This window comes from Furipterus horrens, unplaced genomic scaffold (genome assembly GCF_987537825.1).
Source record: "Furipterus horrens unplaced genomic scaffold, mFurHor1.1.pri manual_scaffold_5, whole genome shotgun sequence".
Taxonomy (NCBI): domain Eukaryota; kingdom Metazoa; phylum Chordata; class Mammalia; order Chiroptera; family Furipteridae; genus Furipterus; species Furipterus horrens.
In genome coordinates, this window is record NW_028327175.1 from 134,377,803 (window position 1) to 134,398,481 (window position 20,679).

The 20,679-nt window shown below is 38.8% G+C and overlaps 1 protein-coding gene across 1 annotated transcript in view; it reads left to right on the forward strand.

Annotated features, from left to right (window-relative positions):
• HPSE2 (heparanase 2 (inactive)) overlaps positions 1-20,679 on the forward strand; it is a 631,267-nt gene that overhangs the window by 417,484 nt on the left and 193,104 nt on the right. The gene's annotated exons all lie outside the window — the stretch shown is intronic.

The following is a 20,679-nucleotide window of genomic DNA, read 5'->3' on the forward strand; positions in this document are numbered from 1 at the left end:
AGAGAGATGAAAAATAGGAGGACCAGTTAACCAAGCACATGGAGTTAACACTTGGTTAGAATGACTTAAATGTGCTCTGGAGAACATCAGTTCTGCAGGGTATTAACATTATATGGAGGGGGGAAAAAAGGTTCCAAGTAAGTTTGGGAAGAATACTGGGATACACAAATTTATTGAAACACTTCCCAGAACCTTTAATACATTAGTTTACATTCTGAATCTCCTAGAAGGGGATTTAGCATACAAGTTTTTTGTTAGTTTTATTGATTCTTTGAGAGAGAGAAACACTGATTTCTTGTTCCATGTATTTATGCATTTATTTGTTGATTCTTCTATGTGCCCTGACTGGAGACTGAACCCACAACCTTGGTGCATCATGATGACGCTCTAACCAACTTAGCTGCTTGGCCAAGGGAGCATGCAGAATTTCTTAAGTTTATTTGACCAAAGTCTAATTTTCAGAGACCATCTTGAAGAACTGTTGTTTCACTAACATGTCTGGATCACATTGACTTGGACTATGAGCCCTGCTTTAAGTGTGGGATTACAATAGAGAAAATGACAATAAAGAATTACAGTTTGGAGAACCCAGAACCTAGGCCACTTCAATAGACTCATTACTGTTTTTTGTTTGTTTGTTTGTTTGTTTGTTTTGTTTTGTTTTTGCTTCTACTCTTGTCCTTGTCAATCTATTTGCCACTCAGTTGCCAGAAAATCTTTTATAAACATTAATTTATGTGATGTAAGTCACTGCTAAATATTTTTTAATGACTTTTCATTGCTCTTGGAATAAAATTTAATCTCCTTACATCTGACAAGGCTCTACAATGAATGATTTGGCTGCTGCCCAGCTCTTCATTCTTATCTTCTCCAGCTGTCCCTTTTTCTTATTTTACTCAGGCCTCCTTGGCCCGGCATGTGCTAAGCTTCCCTGCATTTGGGGGGCTGTTAACAAATGCTCTTCTTTCTACTTACTGCTCTCTCCTCTTGTCACATTCCAGGTCTCTCTTCATCCATCAGGCCTCCCTTGAATCACTAGCATTTATCACAATTTGAAACTACATATTTATGACTTATTTGTTGGAAAGTATGTCTGTTGCATTTACCAATGTACATGCAGTGCTGGCAAAAAGCCTAGTACACTGTAGGTGCTCAAATTTGTTGAATGAAAGAAAGAATAGGCGTTATCATAACATTCTACAGAGTCGCTAGTGGAATATTCTAACCTGAAACTACATTAGAACAGCAAGCTAGATGGAGCCTTTAGGTCCCATGATGGCCCAGAGAGCTATGGAAAGCATTCTAATTTTGGCAGAGAGGATAAAAGCAGAAGCGAATCAGAAAGCAAACAATAGTCTTTTCCATTATAGCAGACTACATGATGTATTATGCTATATGCTGAATTGTCTAAAAACCAGAAACAGAAAAAAAAGTGCCTTTTTATATTCGGAGTTTCTGTCTTCAGTTGTGTCTAATTACCAACACTTCTACTAAATGCCTGATGCTGAGTTATAGACCCCACTTATATGTAAAGCATAGACAATAATGAAGGTTGTATGGGTGGATCAGAATCAAAACTTCATTATGTTCCTATACACAGGCTCTCCTTATGACTTTTGTGGGCCATAGGCATTTTTTATTTCCTGCGTCTTTCCTTCCATAAAGACATTTTAAAACAACAGTCTTCTGTTTTCTACTGTAGTGAGTCAATATAACAGGATTGGTGGAGGGAAAAAAAAGCAGGATGGTGAAGAGCATGCACTTTGGAATTAGATGAAACCCAGCTTTGCTGCTAGTTAGGTAATCTCTCTGAAACCTCATCTGTAAAACAGGACTAATGAAATTACCTAATTCTTAGACTTGTGAAGTTAAATTAGATAATGAATTTAAAGAACTCAACACAAATCCTGGTACAGCTGACACATGAAGAAATGTTAGCCACAATCGTTAAGAGTAACAAATGTATTTCAAAGGTGAAAAGAGATTTTTTTCTGATCACTTTTTTAAGTATGACTCGATATAGCCTTCTAAGCAGTTCAGTGAATTGATGAGGATGAGAACTAGAAAGATTAGCTACAATAACATGCCAGTATAATGAGTGTGATCACAACTCTACCTCCTGCCTAGAATCTTGCTTACATCACATTCCAGTTTGTAGTAGAAAAATGTGCAACTGGGGACAATTTGATGCACTGAGTAATTATTACAATGTTATACCTAATAATTGTTTTCTTTTATCTCAACTGTGAAAGTTATAGGACTTGACCAAACTACAGGAGAAAGAGAATAATTTGTTCCTCCTACTTCATAGGAAGAGAGTTTTCATCTTTGCCTCTAGAGAGAGGCAAGGTCCCCCAGCAGCTGTTCAGTGCTCATTAAGAAAGAAGCACCGGCTACTGGAAAGGTCTGCTTTTTCACGGAGAATTGTGTTAATGATTACCTACTTCTAAACTTGCTTTCTTTTATATATATTTTTTTTCCTGGGAAGGATTTCTTTCTTGTTTAGAGAAACAGCCTAATTCCTTACCCAAGTCCAGGATTATCAGTTATTGCCGTTATGATAAAGGATGTTTCTTTCTTCCTCTATTGTCAGAAAAGTTACATGGAGGTTAGAGGGTTAGAAAGAACATCAGAGAAAGAGACCGGAGTCCTGGAACATAGACTTGAGATTTAACATGGCTAGTCTTGGGAAATATTCTTCCTCACTTATTTTCTTCTATTTTTTTCTCCCTTTCCTTTTCCACTTTCCCTTAGAACCCTACTTTCTCCTCCAAGAATGGCCTATTCTAACAGATACTGCTAAGATCAGAATCTGTCAAAGGTTATTCATGATCTTCCTGAATTAAAAATACCTTGAGATCTTCTTATACATGTAGCTTGATTCTTAGGCTTCAGTCCAGACCTACCAAACCAAAATGTGTATAGATAGGACCTAAATATTGACATTTTGAACAGAGACCTCAAGAGATTCTTTGCACATCAAACTATGAGAACCTCTGCCCAAGGCAGAGCAGGAGTTTTTGTTAGTTTTAGTTTTTTTTAATTTTATTTTAATATCTTATTGTTTATGTTCTTACAGTTGTCCCACGTTTTCCCCTTTGCCCCCCATCCACCCAGCCCACCCACCACTTCCATAGTCAGTCTTCACACCATTGCCCTTGTCCATGGGTCCTTCATATGTTCTTTGACTAATCCCTTCACCTTCTTTCAATCAGTCCCCACCTCCCCTCTCCCCACTTACAGCTAACATCTATTCCATGATTTTATGCCTCTGCTTCTGTTTTGCTCATTAGTTTATTTTGTTCATTAGATTCCTTTTATAAGTGAGATCATATGGTATTTGTCTTTCACCAGCTGACTTATTTCACTTAGTATAATAGTCTCCAGTTCCATCCATGATGTCGCAAAAGGTAGGAATTCCTTTTTTGTTCTGCTGCCAAGTATTCCACTGTGTAAATGAATCACAGTCTTTTTTTTTTATTCACTCATCTACTGATGAGCGATTAGGATGTTTCCAAAATTTGGCTGCTGTGAACATGGTGGTGCATAAATTCTTTCGAGTTGCTGTTTCAGGATTCTTAGGGTATATTCCCAGCAGTAAAATCACTGGGTCAAAGGCATTTCCATTTTTAATATTTTGAGAAAATTCCATACTGTTTTCCATAGTGGCTGCACCAGTCTGCATTCCCACCAACAGTGCACTAGGGTTCCCTTTTCTCCACATCCTCGCCAGCACTTGTTTGTTGATTTATTAACGATAGCCATTTTGGCAGGTATGAAGTGATATCTCTTTGTGATTTTAATTTGTATCTCTCTGATGAGTAGAGATGTTGAGCATCCCTTCATATGTCTATGGACCATCTTTATGTCCTCCTTGGAGACATGTCTAATCAGGTCCTTTGCCATTTTTAATTAGAATGTTTGTCTTCCTGGTGTTGAGTCGTATGAGTTCTTTACATATTTTGGAGATTAAACCCTTGTCTGAGGTACCATTGGCAAATACATTCTTCCATACAGTTGGTTTCATTTTGATGTTGTTTTCTTTAGCCGTGCAAAAGTGTTTTAATTTGATGTGTCCTGTTTGTTTATTTTTTCTTTATTTCCCTTTCCCTAGGAAATATATCAGCAAAAATAGTGTTATGTGAGGTATCTGAAATTTTACTGCCCATGTTTCCTCTAGGATTTTTATGGTATCAAGACTTATATTTAAGTCTTCTATCCGTTTTGAGTTTATTCTGGTGTATGGTGGAAGATGGTGATCTAGTTTCATTTTTTTGCATGTACCAGTCCAACTCTCTCAACACCCTTTATTGAAGAGACTGTGTTTACTCCATTGTATGCTCTGTCCTCCTTTGTCAAATATTAATTGGCCATAAAGACTGGGTTTATTTCTGGGCTCTCTATTCTATTCCATTGATCTGTGTATCTATTCTTATGCCAGTACCAGACTGCTTTGATTAAAGTGGCCTTATAATAGTGTAGTTTGATATCAGGTAGTGTAATCCCTCCAACTTTGTTCTTTCTCAACATTGCTGAGGTTATTTGGGATCTTTTTTGGTTCCATATAAATTTTTGGAATATTTGCTCAGGATCTGTGAAATATTCTATTGGTATCTTAATAGAAATTACATTGTATCTATAGATTGTTTTGCATAGTATGGACCTTTTAATGTTAGTTCTTCCTGTCCATGAACACAGTATATGCTTCCACTTATTTGTATCTTATTTCATTCTTCAGCGTCCTGTAGTTCTCCAAGCATAGGTTTTTACCTCTTTGGTTAAATTTATTCCTAGGTATTTTATTTATTTATTTTTTGTTGTAATAGTAAATGGGATTGTTTTCTTAGTTTCTCTCTGTGATAGCTCATTATTGGTGTAAAAAAAATACAATCAATTTCTGAATATTGACTTTGTATCTTGCTCCTTTGCCAAAATCATTTATTAGGTCTAGTAGTTTTTTGGTGGAGTCTTTAGGATTTTTTATATACAGTATCATGTCATCTGAGAATGACAATTTTACTTCCTTGTTTTCAATTTTGATGCCTTTTTTTCTTCTTCTTGTCTGATCGTTGTGGCTAGGACTTCCAGTACTATGTTGAATAAGAGTGGTGAAAGCAGACACCCCTGTCTTGTTCCTGATCTTAACGGAAACACTTTTAGTTTTTGCCCATTGAGTATGATATTGACATTAGATTTTTCATATGTGGCCTTTATTATGTTGAGGTACACTCCCTCTATTCTCACTTTGGTGTATGTTTTTATCATTAATGGGTGCTAGATTTAAATTTCATCAGATGCCTTTTCTGCATATATTGATATGGTCATGTGATTATTGTCTTACATTTTGTTTATTTGATGTATCACATTTATTGATTTGTGAATATTATAGTATCCTTGCATCCCTGGAATAAATTCCATTTGATCATGGTGTATGATATTTTTAATGTATTAGTAGATCTGGTATGCTAATATTTTATTGAGGAGTTTAGCATCTATATTCATCAGAGATCTTGGATTATAATTTTCTTCTTCTGTTGCGTCTTTACCTGGTTTTGGAATTAGGATAATACTGTCCTCATAAAAAGAGCTTGGAAGTCTTCCCTCTTCTTGTAGTTTTTGGATAGTTTGAGAAGAATAGCTTTTAGTTCTTCTTTGAATGATGATAAAATTCACCTGGGAAGCCATCTGTTCCAGTGCTTTTGTGTGCCGGGAGTTTTTTTATTACTACTTCAATTTCACTAGTTGTTATCAGTCTATTAAGGTTTTCTGCCTCTTCCTGATTCAATTTTGGAAGATTGTATGTTTCTAGAAATTTATCCATTTCACCTAGGTTGTCCAATTTCCTGGCATATAGCTGTTCATAGCAATTTCTTAAAATCCTTTCTTTTTCTGTGGTATCAACTGTTACTTCTTTCATTTCTGATTTTATTTGGATCCTCTTTTTTCTTTTTCTTTTTCTTTTCTTGTTTTTTTTTTTTTTATGAGTCTTGTTAAAGACTTGTTATTTTGTTTATCTTCCCAAAGAGTGAGCTTCTGGATTCACTGATCTTTTGATTTTCTTTGTTTGTTTGTTTGTTTGTTTTTGTTTCTATGTCATTTATTTCTGCTCTGATCTTGATTATTTCCTTCCTTCTACTCACTCTTGGCTTTGTTTGTTGTTGTCTTTCTAGTTGTTTTAGGTATAGAATTAAGTTATTTATTTGAGATTTTTTCTATCTTCTCTAAGTAGGCCTGTAATGCTATGAACTTCCCACTCACGACTGCTTTCAGTGTGTCCCATAGGTTTTGTGTTGTTGTGTATTTGTTTTCATTTGTTTCCAAGTACTTTTTTATTTCTTCCTTGATCTCCTTGTTAACCCAATCATTGTTTAAACACATATTATTTAGCCTCAATATATTTGAATGTTTTTGAGTTCTTTTCTTGAGGTTGATTTCTAGTTTTAAACCATTGTGATCCAAGAATATGCTTGATATGATTTCTTTAATTTGTTACGGTTTATTTTGTGTTCTACCATGTGGTCTATCTTTGAGAATGATCTGTGTGCATTTGAGAAGAAGGTATATTCCATAATAACTTTTTGTGGTGAAATGTTCTGTAAATATCAATTAAATGCATTTGATCTAGTGTGTCATTTAATGCTGCCATATCCTTGTTCATTTTTTGACTGGAACATCTCTCCATTGTTGACAACGGGGTGTTAAAATCACCTACAATGACTATATTGTTGTTGATCACTTTCTTAAAGTCTTCCAAGATTTTCTTTATATATTTAGGTTGTCCTATATTGGGTTGTATCCTTTTGTTGGACTGACCCCTTAACTCTTATTAGTGAACTTTTTTTCTCTTGTTCTGGCCTTTGTTTTGAAGTCTATTTTGTCAGATAGAAGTATTACTACCCCAGCTTTTCTTTTGCCTCCATTTGCAAGGAATGCTTTTTCCATCCCTTCACTTTCAGCCTGTGTAAATGTTTAGTTCCGTGGTGGAGCTCTTGTAGACAGCATATATGCAGGTTGTGCTTTCTTATCCATTTGGCTACTCTATGTCTTTTGATTGGGGCATTTAATCCATTTACACTTAAGGTTATTATTGATAGGTACTTAGGTACTTATTCACTGCCATTTTTTCCTTTTGCACCTGTTCCTGCCCCCATTTCTTCTTCTTAAAACAGTCCCTTTAGCATCTCTTACATTGTTGGTTTTGTGGAATTGTACACCATTAGCCTTTTTTTTTTCATGTGGGGGTCTGGAAAACTCTTTATATACCTTCCATTTTAAATAAGAGCCTTGCTGGATAGAGTAGTCTTGGCTATAGGTCCTTGCTTTTCATTACTTGGAATGTTCCATGCCAGTTCCTTTTGACCTATAGTGTTTCTGTTGAGAAATCAGCTGACAGCCTTATTGAAAGTCCCCTGTAGGTAGCCAACTGTTTCTCTTTATGCCTTTAAGATTCTTTGTCTTTAAGCTTTGCCATTTCAATTGTGATGTGTTTTGATGTGGGCCTCTTTGGGTTCATCTCGATTGGGATTATCTATCTTTCTGAATCTTTGTGATTCTCTTCCTCACCAAGTTAGGGAAGTCTTCTGTCCTTCTTTCTTTTTTTTAAGTATATTTTATTGATTATGTTGTTACAGCAGTTCCAATTTTTTTTCCCTTTGCTCCCCTCTGCCCAGTACCGCCCTTCCCTCCAGCAATCCCACCCCACCTTAGTGCATGTCCATGGGTCATGTATTTAAGTTATTTGGCTTCACCCTTTCCTATATTATTCTTAACTTCCCCCTGTCTATTTTGTACCAACTGATTATGCCTCTTAATCCCTTCACCATTTCCCCATTTCTCCCTGTTCCCCCTCCCAGCTGATAACCCTCCATATGATCCCCATACCTATGATTCTGTTCCTATTCTGGTTTGCTTAGTTGGATTTTGTTTTTATTTTTTAGATTCAGTTGTTGATAGCTGTTATTTTGCTGTCATTTTAGTGTTCATATTTTTGATCTTCTTTTTCTTAAGTAAGTCCCTTTGACATTTCATATAATAATGGCTTGGTGATGATGAACTCTTTTAGCTTTACCTTGTCTGGGAAGCACTTAATCTGCCCTTCCATTCTAAATGAAAGCTTTGCTAGATAAAGTAATCTTGGTTGTAGGTCCTTGCTTTTCATTACATTGAATACTTCTTGGCAGTCCTTTTATTCCTGCAAAGGGTCTTTTGAGAAATCAGCTGATAGTTTTATAGGCACCCCTTTGTAGACAACTCTCTGCTTCTCTCCTACTGCTTTTAAGATTCTCTCTTTATCTTTCACCTTTGGCATTTTAATCATGATGTGTCTTGGTGTGGTCCCCTCTGGGTCCAGCTTGCCCGGGACTCTGTGCTTCCTGGACTTGTCTGTCTATTTCCTTTGCAAAATTTGGGAAGTTTTCCTCCATTGTTTTTTCAAATAAGTTTTCAATTTCTTGCTCTTCCTCTTCTCCTTCTGGCACCCCCATGATTCAGATGTTGGCACATTTAAAGTTGTCCCAGATGTTCCCAAGACTCTCCTCATTTTTTTCAATTCTTGTTTCCTCATTCTGTACTGCTTGACTGTTTTTTCTTCCTTATGTTCCAAATCATTGATTTGAACCCTGGTTTCCTTCCCTTCACCATTGGTTTTGTGTGGATTTTCCTTCGTTTCATTTAGCATAGCCTTCACTTCTTCCCTTATGCATTTGCCATACTTAAGCATATCTGTTAAGCCTGTGAGCATCTTTATCACCAGTGTTTTGAATTCTGTGTCTGTTAGGTTGGCTATATCCTCGTAACTTAGTTCTCCCACTAGAACCATGATCCGTTCCCTCTTTGGGGCCATACTTCTCTGTCTCCTAATCTTGACAGGCTCCTGTGTTTGTTTGCCTCTATGTCTTGGGTAGAGCTGTTGCTCCTGTTATGTTGTAAGGGGCGGAACCTTAGGGATTCATCAGTACAGGGCGACCTGTTTCACCACATTGTGGTGCTCTATGTGAGGGAGGGGTCTGAGGGAACAATGCCACTTGTTTAGCACTTGCCCCTTTTCTAGGCACTTCTCCCACTTCCTTATGGGACTGGCGCCCCACTAGCTGTTGCCCTGGCCATCATTCCCAGAGTGGATGGGTCTGCGGATGGTCTAGGACCATGGGGGCCCTTTAAACAAGCAGACTCTGCTGAGAGACTGGCAGTTTCTGCCTCTGACCCAAACCCCACTGGTTTGCACAGTCAAAAGCAATGAGGCTTGATTTTCCCTGGTGCTGGGACCCTGAACTGCATGGTCTCATGAGAAGCTGGGAATGCTCCCCAGGTGTCCCTCCTAACTTTTAAAAACATGTGACTGTGGTTTCCACCAGCCTGTCACTGCCACTGCTGCTGCCACCACCACACTACATCCTCTCCACCCCGGCTCAATGCCTCCTACATGTCTGGATGAGTATTTCTTCTTTATATTTTTGTTTGTTGGACTTCCATGCACTTTGATTTTCTACAACTTCTGGTTGTTTCTGGTTTTGAGGTAGTTGTATTCCTTCTTAGTTGTGGAGGGAGATGCAGTGTGTCTGTCTATGCCTCCATCTTGGCCAGAAGTTGTCATTAGTTCTTCAAACAGGCTTTCTACCCCTTTCTACTTTTCTTCTCTTTCTGGTATCCCTATGACATGAATATTGTTATGTTTCATGTTGTCCCAGACTCTCTTATAATATTCTTATTCTGATCGGGTGGTTTTTTTTTTGTTTTTTTTTTTTTCACTTTTTCTTCTAAATCACTGATTCAATCCTCTGCTTCATCTGGCCTGATTTTAATTCCTTTTAGTGTATTTTTCATTTCAGATATTGTATTCTTCATTCCCAGCTGGTTTTTATTATAGTTTCTATGTCCTTTTTCATAATGATGTAGTTCTCATTAAGTTCCTTGAGCATTCTTATAACCAATTCTTTGAACTCTGTGTCTGATAATTTGCTTGCCTCAATGCTGTTCAGCCCTTTTTCTGGGGATTCCTCATTTCTTTAGTTTGAAATTTGTTTCTTTGTCTCCCCATTTTAGCTGTCTCTTTTTGTTTGTTTCTTTGTATTGGGTAGACTGCTTTGATTCCATGTCTTGTGGGGTGGGCTTATGTAGTAGGAGTCCTATGGTACCCAGTGGTGCAGACCCGTTGATCTTCTGATGTGGATGCTCTAGGAGTGCCCTTTGTGTGGGGTTATGTGGGCTTTGCTATTGTCTTTGGGTCCTGAATGTTATTGGCCTGTTTGTTGGTGAGATCTCCCCTCTGGATGACTGAGAGGCTCAACATCTACTACATCTTGTATGCCGTTATACAGGTGCTGACAGAACAAAACCAAACACCAAAAAATAACAAAACTAAAAAAATCAACCCCCCCATTAACAACAGAAATATCAATGACAAAAGATCAAAGAATAATAAAAGTGGAAAGGGAAATGGAATATAAAGGAGAGGGAAGAATAAGAAAAAGAATAAGAAGACCAAAGGACAGATAAGTGATTATGGGAGGATAAAAGGGAAGAGAACTAATACAAATAATGAATTGAAGAAAGAAAACAGGAAAAAGAGACAGTGAAAAAGAAAGAATAACAAAATTAAGAAAAGGGAAGAAGGGAACAATGGGGTAATTAAAGGTAAGAAGATAAGAGATATTGAAGAAAAAATAGAGCAAGAAAAATAAAAGAAAAAGAAAAAATTAGAAAAAATAGTCGTCGGCAGCCGTCCGTCTTGAGAGACGATGGTGTAGCTTCTTAAGAGTCTATCTGCACCGCCGAGAATGGCTGTGCAGTCCGACTCGGGAGTGACACGGTATCTGTCTCCTCCCGTGTTGAATCGACATCTTGCGATGACGCTGGAGTGTCCTCTCCAGTGAAGCTGAAGCTACAGAGCCTGGGCAGGGTGATATGGAGGGTCTGCTGTTGCCCATGCAGCAGACACCCCCTCTCTTCGCAGCTGAAAGGTCCAAGGGAAAGACGGAGTCAATACAGCTTGGCTTCAGGTGCGCCGCAGGAGTTGCCGGTGTTGACTACAACGTCAAACCGCCTTAGGGACTCCGGCTCCGTATTTTCTGTCGGGGTTTACTCCCTTAGCCTTTCCCCTGAAGAGGTATGCCGCAAGGCAGTGGAGGTTTTTTGGAGTCAGAGTTTTCCTTCTCTGATGTGCCCTGACTGGAAGATCGAACCAGCGACACTTAGCTCGCAGGCCGACGCTCAATCCACTGAAAAAATAGTAATGCTATGAAAAAATAACAAAAATCATGAAAAAGAACAAAGTAGAATTTGTCTCAGCAGAGTTTAGTGCTTGCCTGCTGGGTTCTTCCTTTAGCCACAGCTCTGATGTTGTCTGAGGCTGGTAAGCCAATATAAGGTGCTGTCCATGGCTAGCCCTCAGCAACCTGTATGAAACTACATTTTGTGGCTGATTCCCCTGAGCTGTGCTGCACCCAGGATGGGCCAAGCTGCTCTGCCAAGCTAGGTTCTATCAGCACTGGGCCCAGTGGTGTGTCCTCAAATGACACCAGTCACCACAGAATCTGCCTCTGCCTATCACTGCCTGCTGGCCTGCTCTCAGTCCCAAGTGTTCCTGAGAGGGCTTCTGGCAGAATTGGGGGCAGGGGATGGGACTCCTGCACCTCCCGTGGCAGGTGCCTTTCAGACTCCAGGGAAGACGGTGGGTGCGTGCTCCTGCCCCAGAGCCACTCGTCTGAGTCTGTCTGGGGATTATTTCCCTGTACTCAGCAGGGCAGGATAATGGGTGGTTTCTCCAGAGCCCAGATTTTGGGTCTGCTGGAAACCAGGAGGATATTTCTATGATTCTCCCATGAAGAGGAAGCACCAGTCTGTTTTCATGGAAAGTATATGGAATGACCATGCCCCACAACTCTTCTCTGACACCCTGTGTCTGCATATGTTGCCTTCTCCTCAGCAGGTGTTAAGATGCAGGGTGGGAGAAAAGAAAAAAAAAAAAAAAGACAAAACAAAAACCAAACAAAAAAAACAGAACAAAACAAAACAAAAACAGATGCAATGTGGAGGATTCTAGAGGGTGAGGTGAGCAGTATCCCACAGGATAAGATCATTGCTTTTTCCCTGGGAGGGGGTTGCTCTTCTCAAGAAAGATGGCTGCTGTGGAATCCAGGTGTATTCCAGCACAGAAAGCCCCATAGCTACTCCACCATGTCTCTCCCCAGTGTCTCCCACTCCAGACTCTGCTCATGTGATTCCAGTTCATGCTGCCCTCCCTTCACAGGGGCACACAAAATGTGTACTTTGGTCCCTTTATGAATTTTTAAAGAATAGTAGCTTTGTCTCTAGTGGGTCTTGTCTCTCCCCAGCAGAGAAAAACCCTGCAGCCTCTCACCACTGGATGCTATGCGGTTGTCTGATCCCAGCACAAGCCCTCTGTGCTTGGGAGCTGGGTTTGTGGTCCTGGGCTTCTCTCCCTTCAGAGGGAAGCTCCCACAGCTGCACCTCTGCTGCGGCCTGCCACCTGTGTGAACAGGCCACCCCTTTAATGATCTCACCCTTCCTACATGGTGGTTTTTGCCCATCCTTGGTTAAAAGCTTTTTTCGGGTAGTCTTCAGTTTATTTGGAGTAACTACTCCCCTCTTTAGTTTTAATTCCAGTTTGGTTCTGGGAGGAGGTTTGCAATATATCCTCCTACTCTGCTGCCATCTTGTGACCCCAGAACAGGTTTTATTATCTTTATTTTACAGATCAAGGAGTGGAAGTGAACAGATGTTAAATTATTTACCAAGCTTACATTTATTGAGTATCAGCAGTATACTAGGAATACCCTTGTTTCTTCATGTACGTTACCTTTTTAATCTTCATAAAACCTTTGAGAAGTAGTTGCTGTTCTTTCTATTTGAAATGGTGCAAGGTGGTTAAACTTACCCAAGGTCACATGGCTAAGCTATGGAGCCATGTCTTAAATTAGATATCTGCCTGACTCCTGGGCCCATGTGCTGCTGTTTTCCTGAATTGTAATCCTTGAATGAAGCCACACAGCCTAGCAAAATATGATCCTTCTTCACCTTAGTACCACAGTGTTCATTTTCTTAGAACTTCATTCTAGGGCTTGAGCTTTTGGAAAGTTTGCCTTTTCATGTGAAATTCATCATAACATCTTGATGTATTTTTCCTCCTTTCTACCAGGCTCCACAGCCAAGGCAAATCATATTAGGTCAGTTATAGCCTTCTTTGCCTGCATCCAAGTCTTCGTGACTGTCTCAGCAGCTGTCAAGAGATGTCTGTCAAAATATTCTCCTAACCAGCACCTTCCAGCTTCAGCCATAGCCTTCCAGATCTGTTTCAACATCTTCTCTCATCATCCCCCACATCCCTGCCATTTGTCTTCATTCTAATCAAGCAAACCTATTTTGTCCTTTATGTATTATTGTCTCACATCTGCCTCCATTTAGTTCCAGACATTGTCCTATATAACCTCCTTCTTCCTAACCATCCCCCTGTCCCATTAGCAGAAAACAGGCTTCATCTTAGGGGCCAGTTCCAGGTAAAAGTATCTGGAACCCCGTCTTGAGCAGGATTCTTAGGTCAATTCTGAGGTTAGTGAGAAAGTGTTACCAATATCTACAATGGGTTTGGAAAAAGTACCTTACATATCACAGATCTGCCATGTCTGCATGGTTTAAACAAGCACTTTAGAATCAGAATTGGATTTGAATCTCAGCTCTGCACCTTATTACCTGGGTGATCTTGAGCACAGTTTATTCATCTGTACAATGAAAGTGATACCAACCTTATAGGATTTTACATTACATAAACTGCTTACCAAGTGTGTGTCAATCAGTAAAAGTTGCTAACTTATTTTTTTATTTCTTCCTTCAAGAACCTCCTTAAATTAAACTTGATGGGTGTAACTTATTGGCAAGAGAGACTGAGTGAAGAGTTTCACCCATCTCTAGTCACTGTATGTTAACAGCTCTATAAATCTATAAAATTAAGGGAATTTTAAGCTAAAAGGGAAGTCAATCAATCTACTGTCAGTGGACTATCAAATATAAATAGGAACAGGAAGAGAAAAGGATAGGGGGAGCCAGGGAGAAAGGAAGCAAGGCTTGAAAGGAGGGAGAGGAAGGAAGAGAGAAAAGGAGAAACATGTTCATACATTTGTTCAATGCAGTAGCTAGTACAGCTCAGTCTATAATTAGCCATGGAAAAGTAACTGGCTTTGAACCAAATGGAATGTGCCTGGTCTGCTGAAACACAAAATGCATAATTTCCTCACATGTATTTTTCTAGGCTTTTGTGTGGAATGACTGTCACATCTTATTCATGTTAGTTACATAACCAAAGATTCTCTTTGTAGACAAAGAAAGGAAGATCGGGCTGCCCACTTTTATTGAAGTTTGTACTCATTTAGATATCCAGCTCCCTGTGAAGGATTTATCCTCTTTCCTGGGAGAAACATTTAGAATCCAGTTTTTTAGGGTTGCACTCTGTGGTCCAGAAAGTAGAAGTCAAACCCCAAAGACCATGAATAAAGATGTGCCTTATTATAAGAGAGAGCTGTGATATGCCCTGGGAGAGAAGGCTCAACAATATTTCAGATACGTCATATGTGCAGGTGGATAACAAAGGAAAGAAATTCTCCCAGATTTGGGGTCCTTTGAGGGAGGAAAGGAACTCCCACAATGAAAGGGGATATTTTGTGTTTTTTTCCATAACAGCAGATCGGCTCCGAAGGGAAAGAATTCCCAGTACTGCAAGGCCGGCCTGGCACTGGCCAACTTCCTTTGATACAGGTCCCTGTTCCTTCTGTCTCTCATCCTTATTTGCATAACGGGATGTTAGCACGAGGGCAGACACCTCCTGTTCTTTGAGATAATCATCCAGAATTTCAGGTATGGAGATATCCAACCTTGGAAAACCAACATCTTTCCCTCTCGTCGTTGTTCATATCCTGGGCCATCTTTCACTTGTCCATTCACAGACCTAAATCTAGGGATTAGAATGGAAGTGGGTGGTGGAAAATCCTTGGGTAATACCAGATGCTAAGCAGAATTTCACTTTCCCAGTGGTATTTTCCTCCTGACAGCACTAGTCCATGTGCATGTTATTCCACCTCTAATATTACTGCTGCCGAGCACTATGCAGCTGTGTTGAAGTTATTCATTTATGTGGTTTGGGCCAGTTTCTGAGAAACAGGCAGAACTAGAGAGCAGAAAAATCCATCATTGTTAGATCTGAACAAAGAAAATTATGATCTTTTCGGACTTGTCCTCCACCATGCCAATATAGATATAAAAACAACTGAAATTAATATAATGTTGTATGCCAACCATACTTTAATTAATTTTTTTTAAACACTATAGAAACAATAGAGATGCAGGGTAGATATAGAGAGACCTAATTCTTAGGAAAGAAGAATGGGAGTGGGGAGAATTCCCCTAACTCTTTGGCTATAATAACTATTCCTTAGAGTTTCATCTATCAGTTTCTTTTACATCTTATTTCTGTGGTTGGTTTTTGTATTTCTAGGGTTTTTTAAATATCGAGCAAAGACATCTGAAAACAAAACATTTGCTCCATTTTAGATGAGTTTTAACATATCTCAAAAAACAAAAGTATATTTGATCATTCTGGTAATATTTAGAAATGCATATTCATTTGACATTATTTGCAAATTAGATTTTTTTCCTCCTCAAAATAAATATAGCAATGCTTCCATATGTTTGAAGTTGGTCTTATCATTTTGCTAAGGGGGAAAAAGAAAATATATGGTTTATAGCAATTTTCATGTGAACACATCAAATCGTGTTTTCTCAAAGTTAGCAAAAATAGCTTTTCTACTTCTTCAATGTACTACTAAAGCTAAGAAGATAATATCATTTGTTTAAAAATATTAAGTTGTGACTGAAGTACTTTTTAAAATGTAATGAAACTAAACTATTTTACTATTTTGATTTCATATATAAAATAAAATATTGGGTGAGGATCTAACTTTCATTTGTTTTTCCAATAGCCAGAAATCCATATTAAAAATGCTTTAGCTTTTTATATACTTTTTTCTTGTAATAAATTCTTATACATATTTTTAAATTTGTTTTCTAGATCTCCTTATTGATTTCTGCGATAAAAATGTTTTTTCTTAATCATTGCAACTTTTATGGTATATTTTAATAGCTGGTAGATTAAGTAAACGTTCCTTCATTATTCCAGTTTTTCAGAATTTTCTTGGCTTCTTCAGATGAATGTCAGAATATTTTTTTTAAGTTTCAAAAATATCTGCTGAGATGTTTTTATTAGAATTTTGTTAAATCCATAAATTAAATAATAATAATTGATTTTTCCTGTCCAGGATCATTTCAATTTTAAAATATTTCTCTTTAAACTACATAATATTCTATATATGAGTCCACTAAATTTTATTTTTAATTATAGATATTATAGATTTTCTTTGAGGGGTGTGAAGTAGGGGTATGGAAGGAAAACATTAGTATTACTTTAAATGTTCTTAACTCTAGATTTTCCATTTCTTTTTTCCTTTTTATTTAATTTATTGGATCAACACTGGTTAACAAAATTACACAAGTTTCAGGTCCACAACACATCATCACCACCCCAAGTGAAGTTTTCTTCCATCAACGTTTATCCTCCCTATACACTCTCCCACATTCCCCCCAACAATCACCACACTGTCATCCGTGTCCATGAGTTTTTTCTCTTTTTTTCTTTTTCGCCCAATTCCTTCACCCTCTCAACCTCCCATTTGCTCCGCCCCCAACAACTATGAGCCTGCTCTCTAATTATGAGTTTCTCTCTATTTTGTTCATCAGTTCGTTTTGTTCATTAGATTCCAAGTTTTCCCATTCTTTTCATAATGCTGCATTTGATAATGGAAGATTATTTAAGGACTTAATTATCAACCTATATCAGAACAAACTATCTAACGCATATGACGATCTTCAGATTATAGTACAATGAAGAACCGTTTTCCAACTTCTAAAATGCCAAATTAGATGTATTCTTAATTGCCCGCCCAGAGCCTTTTAGCCAAACAAGGCATTCATGATTTTTTTCCTTCTAATTTTCTGTGAATGTATAACTTATCATCAATAACTCTTTATGTCAAGTTCTTTGTGGCATATTCAAGAGTATTAGAATATGTTCACCAACATCAGCTTCAAAAATCTGTTCTTGAGTTGCCCATTTGGACAATGGCATTACTTACAATTAAAATTTCAGGGTCCGGCTGTCAGAGGGGGGAGTGGTTGGGGGACTGGGTGAAAAGGGTGAGGAATTAAGAAGTACAAATTGGTAGTTTCAAAATAGTCCCAAGGATATAAAGTAGAGCATAGGGAATATGTTCAATAATAGTGTAATAACTGTGTACGGCACCAGATGGGTAATGGCAATACTGGGAGAGCATTTTATAAAGTATAGGATTATTAAACAGTTCAATGCTGTACACCGGAAACTAATATAAAGTCATATCGAATGTAAACTGTAATTGAAAAACTAAAAAAAAAATTTTTTTTTAAACTTCAGGGTTCTCTCTTCTACACTCTCCCGCACTTAACCACACCTGCCAAGTCCTGTTGAGTGCTCCAACAGTGTTTCTCAGTTGTGTTTTTTTCATTCTTGGGTTTCAAAGTCTCCCAACTTCTACACTCATCTCCTGCCAGTTTGTCCACGCCAGCACCTTTCACCTTTACCACAGCCAGAGTGAGCTTCCTAAAACTCAAATCTGGTCTTGACACTCTCTTGTTTAAACACAGGATAAATCCAACAAATATACATGAAAGATGAGCTAGCTTATAATTAATACGTTGAGTGCTAGTCATACAAAGATAAATAGGACATGGGCTTTAACTTTGTTGTTAGAAGATAAAAGCCAGACATGTTAGCATCACAGGCTGATCTGACTGGCAACTCCCTTACCTGTCCCCTGATATCCAGCCACACTGGACTCCTGAGAACACACCTCGATTCTTCCCTGCTTTGCTCAAGCTGCTTCTAGCCTCACCTGCTTTTCGTGGCAAAATCCTACCCTTCTTTCAATGCCAGATGGAATGTCAAGCTTTTCCCAATGCTTTTCCCTCTTCCAACACCATAGAAGGTAGAGCTAAGCTAACTGCTGCCTTGACTGCTGTCCCACAGCAGATGGTTTGTACCAGTAATGCGCACTTAAAGACTCTGATAGCTAATTGTCTCAGTGTCTGTCTTCTTGACTTTATTATGGTTGTTTTATAGTAGAGACCCTGAGTCAGTCACCTTTTGATACCTGCTTTAGTGCCTTGTCTTACAAATAGGAATGGAAATGCTCAAGTCTGCAAGGGGAAGCCAACAAGCAAAGCAGGTGCTCAGGCCTTTTTGCTTTTCCTGATAAATGTGGTGGTATTTTCTCAAAGCAAAAATTCAACTAATTTTTTCCATCTAAGAGTTGTACTGTACTTCTTGGCCTCAGTGAAAACAGCGAGGAGGTAGTATAAGATCCTAGAAAGAGGGCAGGCTTTGGAATCAGAGAACCTGGGTTTAGGCTGTAGTTCTATGAATCTGAGCAAGTCACATTACTCTAAGACTCAGCCTCCTCCACTATAATTAGGAATATCTGCCAACCGGGGTTATTTTCAGGGTTATGTGAAATCATACACATAAGAAGCTAAAAATTTTTTTAAATAAGGGAACACTATAAATGTCAGTGTTATCTTCATTATGGTTACTTTAATATGTAAGTGGAGATAGTTTTACATAAAATAGTATTTCTGTTAGATTTTAGAAATAATTTTGGAGGAGTAAAGCACATGTAAATGTATTTTAAGTATTTTAATTCTTTTTTTAAAAATGATACTTGTATCTAAGTTTGTCTGGGTTTTATAATTTTTAAATGTCCTGGAGGTGCACTGGCTGGGTCACTCATTGGTTATAGTGTTGTCCTGTACACCAAAAGGTTGTGGGTTCAATTCCTGGTCAGGGCACATACCAAGGTTGCAGGTTCAAACCCCAGTCTGGGCATGTACAAGAGGCAAGGATCTATGTTTTCTCTTTCACATGAATATTTCTCTCTCTTCTCTCCACCCCCTGCCTTCCTCACTCTCTAAAATCAATAAACGTATCCGCAGGTGAGGATTAAAAAATAAATAAAATATCCTGAAGAGAGGAGCACAATTTCATTTCCCCTTTTTTATTCTGGGGTGATACTATTTGTATTATTATCAGGTCTCCACTGCTTAGCATATATCTGTGGCAGGAATAGTATTTTGGATGCTAATCTGGGTTTATTCTGCCTGTATTTTTCCATTTTCCTCCTCTCTGTTCAAGTGTGTAAATGATTGCATGCTTATTGACTAGAGGTAGCACATGGCAGGGTGGAAAAGAGAATACACAAGCTTTCCCTCCTCATCCTGCTTCTCTCCTTCTCCTCTTCCTCTTCCTTCCCCTTCTCTCCTCCCCTCCCCTCTCACCAACCCAGTCCTGGCCTCTCTCTTCTACTTCCTTTTCATCTTTTATAAACTTCATTCTGATGCTAAGCAGTAGTCCTGGCACACTCTCTCTACCTCTCTCCTAGTTCTCCAGAAACTCAGTCCTCTTCTACCACCATGGCAAAGTAGAACGTCTGTGTGGGCAATGCAGAGCAACCCCTTTGTCCATGTGCTCACCTGGCAAGGTTATGCTGGGGTAGGGCCAGGATAGGGCCTTCCTGACAAAACACAGTCTCCCTTCCTAGTGGAAGAGTTCTTTAATTATGAAGGACTGATTGAAGATTGTTTCTATCTGAAGGGAAGTTCTCCTTCAGGGTCTCAATGTTGAAAGGACTATCTTAAAGAACTGAGATGTTCCTTTGGACTTCCTGTGTCTGGGTAGTAATTATCTCAAATAATAACTGTAGCCATGTCAGCACAAGTTCTCAGAACACGTGGACTGGGACAAAGCGGCAGGTAGGTAAAAGGGTCATTCTCAGACTTAAATTTATGAGACCCTGTGGCATCTGGGAGGCTTCAGATGCTTCCTCCTGGTCCTTTGGTTCTGGTGGAACCTCCAGTAGCACGGGAGGGTGGGGAATTTCTACCAAGACTTTGCTGTGTGCTTGGCAGAGAAACAGGTCTGGTTTCCCTTTTGAGCTGAGCATGCTTGTCAGGTGACACTCAGTTCTCTACCAAGCTGCTCTAGAAATGGTTCGATTTCTCTATATGGTACTCAGATTTCTGCATTCAGACAGGCGTAACAGCCCATCACTGGGATATATTTGATAGTGCTTTATCAAAGTAAATCGGGTTTTCCTATGCTCTTTTCAAAAGGAGAGGTCTGCAGCTTTTCAAAGGCATCTGTTGTGCTGTCATCCTTAGGAAATGTCATCATTTGTTTTCTAGTGGGTCTCAGCATCCTTAGAGAATACAGAATGGGACAGATAAAGTCTGATCATAGGGAAAGCAATTTGGGAGCTTTCAGGCATCGACTTAGGAAGACATACATAGGTGGAATGTCCTCTTGGGTCTTGAGTTCCAGATGGTGAGTGATGCGTGGAGAGCTAAAAGTATAATTACCTTCACCTTCTGTACAGTTTAACTTCCAGTAGCTGTGGACTGGCCATATTTGGGGCTGTGGACCTTCTCCGAAAGACCAGCTGTCCAGAGATTGGCCTGATTTATGCCTCAGCTTATTTCATCTTACCCCTGGGGAATACGGTTTACTTCAAGTTGCAATATCTTTGTTCT